Here is a 7,145-nt window from a genome sequence, read left to right as displayed (position 1 = left end):
TTGTTGGAACAACATGATGAACTAACCAATACCCCGGAGCTCTTGTCTCTAGCTGCATATGTATGGAAAGATGGCCTAGTCGGCCATCACTGGAAAGAGAGGCCCATTGGACTTGCAAACTTTATATGCCCCAATATAGGGGAATGCCAGGGCCAAAAGAATGGGAATGGGTGGGTAGGGAAGTGGGGGGCGGTATGGGGGACTCTTGGGATAGCATTGGAAATGTAATTGAGGAAAATATGTAATAAAAATATTAAAAAAATATAAAATAAATTGCTGAGTAGTACATGTACACTTCCTTTATGGAATCTTCAGTTGAGAGATCCCTAGGTTATTTTCAATTTCTAGCTATTATGAACAAAGGTGCTATGAACATAGTTGTGATATGGTAGAGCATTTTTTGGGTGTATGCCCAGGAGTGGTATATCTGGGTCTTGAGTTATGTCAATTCTCAACTTTCTGAGAAACCACTAAATTGATTTCCAAAGTGATTGTACAAATTTCCACTTCTGCCAGCAAGAAGGAGTGTTCTCCTTGCTCCACATTATCTATAGTATGAGTGGTCCTTTGAGTTTTTTTTATCTTTACCATTCTGAAGGGTGTAAGAGGGAATCTCAGATACATTTTGATTTGCATTCCCCTGATAACCAAGGATATTGAACATTTATTTAAGAACTTTCCAGTCATTAGAGTCATTTGTCAAGAGTCCTCTGTTTTCTTTGTCTCCCATTTTTATTTGTGGTATTTGATTTGTTGATGTCTAATTTCTTGAGTTCTTAGTGTATTTTGGATATTGTCCTTATGTCAGATGTAGGGTTAGTGAATATCTTTTCTCTTTCCGTTTTGTTTTGTCCTTTTGACTATGTACTTTGCCTTACAGGAGCTTTTCAGTTTCATGAGGTCTCATTTATTAATTGTTGATCTTATTGCCTGAGTTGGTGGTGGTTTCTTCAGGAAGCTATTTCTTGTGCTAGTGCTTTCAAGTTTCGGGTTTATTGGCATTCTTCTACATGCAAACATCCAGCTATACCAGCACCATTTGTTGAATATGCTTTTCTTTCTCCATGCTACAGTTTTGGCTTCTTTGTTAAGAATCAAGTTTCTGTAGGTGTTTGGGTTTTTTATGGGTCTTCAATTCAATTTCATTGATCAGGCTGTTTTTATGCCAATACAATCTAATCTTTTATTACTATTCTTTTGTAGTACAGCTTGAGATCAGGGAATGTGTTACCTTAGAAGTTCTTTCATCATACAGGATAGTTTTAGCAATACTGGGTTTTTTTATTTTTCCATATGATGTTGAGTATTGTTTTTTAAAGGTATGTACAGAATTGTGTTGGAATTTTGATGGTAATTACTTGGGATTCATAGTCTGCTTTTGGTAAGATAGCCATTTTTATTATTTTAATCCTATTGATCCATGAACATGGGAGATCTTTCCATCTTCTGATATCTTATTCAATTTCTTCCTTATAACACTTGAAGTTCTTAATATCTTTCACTTGTTTGGCTGGAATTATACCAGGATATTTTATATTATTTGTGACTACTGAAAGAGTATTGTTTTCTTAATTTCTTTCTCAGTTCATCTAACATTTTTATAAAGGATGGCTACTGATCTTTTATAGTTAATTTAGTATGAAGCCACACTGCTTAAGGTGTTTATTAGCTCTAGTAGTTCTCTGGTAGAATATTTGGGGTCACTTGCGTAAACTATTATATCAATAAAAGCAATATTCTAGATTCTTCCTTTTCTATTTATTTTCCCTTGAACTCCTTTAGTTATCTTATTTCTATAACTAACATGTCTAGTAGTGTATTGAGTAAATATGGAGCATTGGAGCAGCCTTGTCTTGTCCCTGATTTTAGTGAATTACTTTAAATTTCTCTCCATTTAATTTGATGTTAGCTATCAGCTTGCTGTATATTGCCTTTGTTGTGTTTAGTTATGTACCTTTTACACCCAATCTCTCCAAGATTTTTATCATTAAAGTGTGTAAGTTTATTTTAGCATCAAATGAGATGATTGTGAGTTTTTTTTCCTTTCAGTTTATTTATATGGTGGATTCCATTGATGGATTTTTATATGTTGCATATATTCAAAGTGATAAGGAAAAAAAGAAAACATCTACCAAATTGAAGTCTCAATCTGGCCCCAAATGCAAAGATACCCACATTTATCAAAGAAACTTTACTAAAGGTCATATCACTCCTTGAACCTCACACAATTAATAGGTGACTTCAACACCCCTTCTCACTAATGGACATGTCATGGAAACAGAAAAACAATGAAACAAATGTTATGACTTAACAAATATTCACAGAACCTTTCATACAAAAACAAAAGAATATATCTTCTTCTCAGTACCTCATGGAACCTTCTCCAAAATTTACCATATAATTGGACATGAAGCAAGCCTCAACAGATACAAGAAGATTAAAATAACCCCTTGCATCCTATTAGATCACTGTGGATTAAAGCTAGACTTCAATAACAACAAAAACAACAGAAAGCCCACATACTCATGGAAACTGAACAACTCTCTACTCAGTGATAACTTGGTCAGGGAAGGAATAAAGAAGGAAATTAAAGACATTCTAGAATTCAATGAAAATATAACCACATCATAACCAAAGTTTTAAGAAGGTGAAACATGGTATGGAGCCTCATCTTCCCTATAGTCTCCAATAGAGTCTAGTAATGTCACAATGACCAAAAAATGTACAATCTACACAATTTCATCTGTATAGCTTCTTAACTTAACAGAAGCAATATACATGGCATGAAATAGTCACATTAATGTGTCTAGAAAAATATTTTTACGTATAGTAATAGCAATGGATGTCTTTAGCATCTGACTACATATTATTTACATTGATGTTGTTTCTAAATAAAAGTTCAAACAGGTAATAAACTTATTTTATATATATCATGAACATTCACAAGTTAGATGATAAAATGACTTCCTCAAAGCTTTAACATATAGAACATAACCAATAATTAATTACATAAGTGGCAAACACTGTATGACGTCTATAGAAATAGCACAGATTGATACACAGCTCAAATGGTTTATATTTCACAGCACAAGTACCATGTCAATTAAAGTGAATATATTGATACAATGTTTGTGTCAGGTACTGGATTCTTTATTTTGTAACCTATAAACAGCTTATGGTTCTATTGTCAAAGCTGAAAATTTTAAATTATTTAGTGAGCCAGGTAGATTTGAGAATTGCTTTCTTGTTAATTTCTAGGACACTTGAATGCATTCAGAAGCATGTTTCTCATTGCCATATTTCAATGCATTCTTAACAAATTCCATGGCACACAGATGGACCTGATGCAGTTCCAGATTTATTGACAGAGATTTAACAGGTCTCCACTGTATTCAAATTACTTTCGATTAACTTAACACATTTGCTCTAATTAAAAAGTAAAACTTCACTTTCTTTCAAGTGCCCCTTTGTGAATCCTGGAGCCATTTAGCTCAGAAAAGAAAGATCAAATGACCACAGATGAAAATATCAAAATGTGAGTTCCATAATTTAATTTTTTTCTCTAAACTTAGAAGTGCTATAAAATCAGTTAAAATTGTAGTGAATGATTCCTTAAGAACTGTATATCCATTTATCTACATTAATTAAAACATATATAGGGAATTAGTAGTCTCAAGAAGCATATGAATTCTAATTAGTTCTGTTTGAAAGGAATCTAACCAGTTGTCAGTTGTCAGGATGCTTAATTTATTAGTGGATATATATATATATATGCTTAATTTATTAGTGGATATATATATATGTGTGTGTGTGTGTGTGTGTGTGTGTGTGTATACTTGTCAATACATTTATAATTAATATATTATATATAAATTATGTACAATTATATATCATTGTTATACATATTAGCAAACCAATACTACTGTTGTTACAGAGAGGTTAGAGAAAGCACATGGTATCATATGTCCTCTTAAAATCTAACTGCAAGAGAAAATTTAGGCAGCATTTAGAAATTTACCAATGGAGAAAAGGGATCTAAAGAGCTACCCCTACTGTGTTTTATAGCCACCCTTTCACTTATTCACCTATTCATTCTCATGTTTTATCATGTGTCTGGTATACTGGGATGGACATAAGGATACTATTGTATATACCAGAAAGAAAGAACACAGTCAGGAAGAGCTAAAATTTACTTGTTTTATCTTTTGGTGGATGTAATATTCACTGCTTTTAGATATAAAATATCTACTGAATTAAGTCAATGAAGCAAAACTTCCAAAACAAGACTAGTCAAGTGAGTATGCATGACTAAAGATTGGAGAAACTTGAAAATTTGAATTGGATTTTAGAACTCCTTCTAGCTGTTGAAGTCTGATGGTTAAGGATGACACACAAGACTGAAAATTTACATTCTTTTCACAATGTATCATTTAGAAACAGCACAATTTGAAAATTTAGCAAATTATTGTAGTAGAAATTGTTTTGTTGTTTTACAGATTTGATCCACTACTTATCATTCATCAAACACTAATATTCACACCCAAACCAGTAAATTTACTGAAACTTCAGGCTGTAAACTTGGAGAGTGCTTACAGCGTGATATGCCCTTCCTTGTAGCTATATGTTTATGTTTGAATGCATTCTATTAAATAGGCAACTCTGTAGTAATATTTCAAGAAGTTGCTATGTGACATCAAGGAGATCATTCCTTGTGAGTACACGAAAACTTAAATTTGAAGTAGTAAGCATGACATTGTTTCCCTTCATGAGAACAGAGCATATTCATTTTTTTTTTTTTTGGATAAACTCAAAAACTTTTACAAAAAACATTAACATAATGAAGAAAAATTTAAGAAGGCAATAGAAGATCAAAAGATCTCTCATCCTCAGAAATTGCTAAAATTAATATTTTAAAAAGGGGTATCCAACCAAAAGCAATATACTATTTAAATGCAATCCTCATCAAAATTCCAACCAAATTCTTGACAGAAATCAAACAACTATTCTTAAATTTCTTATAGAAAAACACAGATAATGAACCTGGAATAGTAAAAGTGAAAGAACTGCTAGAGTTATTACTAGCCCTGAGTTTAAGTTATACTAAGGAACTATAGCAATAAAACCAGCATGGTATTGACATAAAAATACATGTATTGATCAATGAAATAGCACTGAAGACTTGATCACCTGAACTTTGCTAAACTACCCTGCGTCTTATGGTTGAAATAATTCATCTTGGCATAACATTTGTACATTTTTAATACAAATGTATTATCAAATCCATCAATCATTAAAATAATAGCATCATACACTTATGTTATTATTGCACTTTTGTTTTAATATTTAAATATTATTATAATTATTCCTATTGTAATTCATTTTTATCTGTCTACTATGAGAAACAAAAACAAATAATGTAAAAAATTGTCAATTTTTCCAGCATGATTTAGTATGTACCATCATTTGAAAGGGAAGTACCTGTTCTATCATCTGAAACAGTCAATATACTCTCTTATCAATCAGTCTTTCAATGCTTTGCATTTTAGTCACATATTTTCATGTTCCTCCACAACAATAAACTGAATATGGGGCTTGTGTAGTCACAAGGGACTCTTCCAGTTCTTGATTTTACTGACTTGAAATGCCACCCTAAACCTTATTTCTATTTTTGCCCTCTCTCTCTCTCTTTCTTTTCTTTTCTTTTCTTTTTTCTTTTATCCTCTCCCTCCTCTTCCTTCTCCTTTGTTTTGTTTTGGTATTTGTTTGTTTGTTATTTTATATTTTTTCCCAGATAGGGTGTGTCTGTGTAGCACTGGCTGTTCTAGAATTCACTAGACTGCCCTAGTATTCACATGGACTGATCTTCTAGATATCCCTACTTCTTTCTTTGCTTGGGATGAAATAGAAATATGCCTTTTATTGCCATCAGAGTTTTCCTGTGTAGTGTCAGACAGGCCATTCTTCTCTGAGTCATTTTTCCTTTTCTTCCCTCTCTCTTCATCCCTCACTATGTTTTCCTAAAAACAACTTATGGAGAAAAACATGTTTTACTTAAAAACACCCCCCAAAGTTCTGTTTCTATGGAATACACCCTAAGAGAGTTAGCTGCAACACTGTGCCTAATTTACAACTACAAAAGCTTTGAGATAAAGCTAATTGGTAAACCTAATGGGTTTATCCACTAATAAGACAAATTTTGCATATATTTGTTTACAAATGGAAGATACTTAGAGCTAGCCAACTTATGCTGCAAAGAGCATTTGTGAATACAACTGATCCTGATCCCCTAAAGATAATCCATGATCCCTGCCCCTAGAAGTGTTGCAGGTGTGCCTTCTGTGTCACATGTGTTTCAGTATGCAGTAGAGAGGATAGAGGCTATGTTTATGCTGTGTTTGGACATATGAACATTTGAATGATTTGTATCCTACCATTCCTGGAGGGGAATCAGGCTTAAGCCAACTACCAGTCCAGCACCAAGGGTCCAGGACAAGGAGCTAACCTTAGAGGACTGCTAGTTCATTGCCACACAGGCCCAGACTGGCTTCTGGAAAGCAAGGGATTAGATGAAAAGTGCTTGGGATTGCAGCCCCCAGCCAGGAATGAGCCTGACAGTCCACCCTCAAATAGATCCACTTAGGCGGGCCAGGTGAGAAGTGAATCCGAGATGACCACCAGAACGGTGCAATGGGGTCTGCATAGGTAGGTAGCCTGAGATGACCACCATTCTAGCACTGTACAGGCCTTGGGGGAGGGGGTCAGTCTGAGCCTGAGAAGAACCCTGCCTGGTGACATATGCATGAGTGGTGTGTAGCATTCCTAAAACGACTGCTGATATGACCCTAGATATTCAGAGGCACGGGACAAGCTAAGAGGAGCAAATAAGTGATACAGAAATGGAAGAGGAAAAAAAACACACACACACACACACAGAAGGATGTAGGCACAATGGAGAGAAGTAGAACTGGAGACTTGAGCACAGTGAGGAACAGTTTGAAATAAGTCACTGATGTTGCCAACTGAGAACATAGTGGGGTTCTTGTCTATGCTGCATCTGTGGGCCATATCTAGGTCTGTGGATCATCATCATCAGGAGTCTGTTACCACCAAGGCCAGGCAGATGCAACCTGGCTATATGTTGATGT

General features: G+C 34.4%; 1 non-coding gene across 1 annotated transcript; it reads left to right on the top strand.

The window, feature by feature from the left end:
• The first annotated feature begins 6,305 nt into the window (after window positions 1-6,305).
• Window positions 6,306-6,435, top strand: LOC115030519 (small nucleolar RNA SNORA17). The gene has a single exon (XR_003836110.1). It is a non-coding gene; the product is annotated as a small nucleolar RNA SNORA17 (small nucleolar RNA).
• The last annotated feature ends 710 nt before the right edge of the window (window positions 6,436-7,145 follow it).

The sequence above is a fragment of the Mus caroli genome, unplaced genomic scaffold, assembly GCF_978045245.1.
Source record: "Mus caroli unplaced genomic scaffold, Mus_caroli_1 scaffold_2, whole genome shotgun sequence".
NCBI classification, from domain to species: Eukaryota; Metazoa; Chordata; class Mammalia; order Rodentia; family Muridae; genus Mus; species Mus caroli.
The sequence above is the reverse complement of the archived record's forward strand: the minus strand, read 5'-3'. Positions and strand labels throughout refer to the sequence as shown.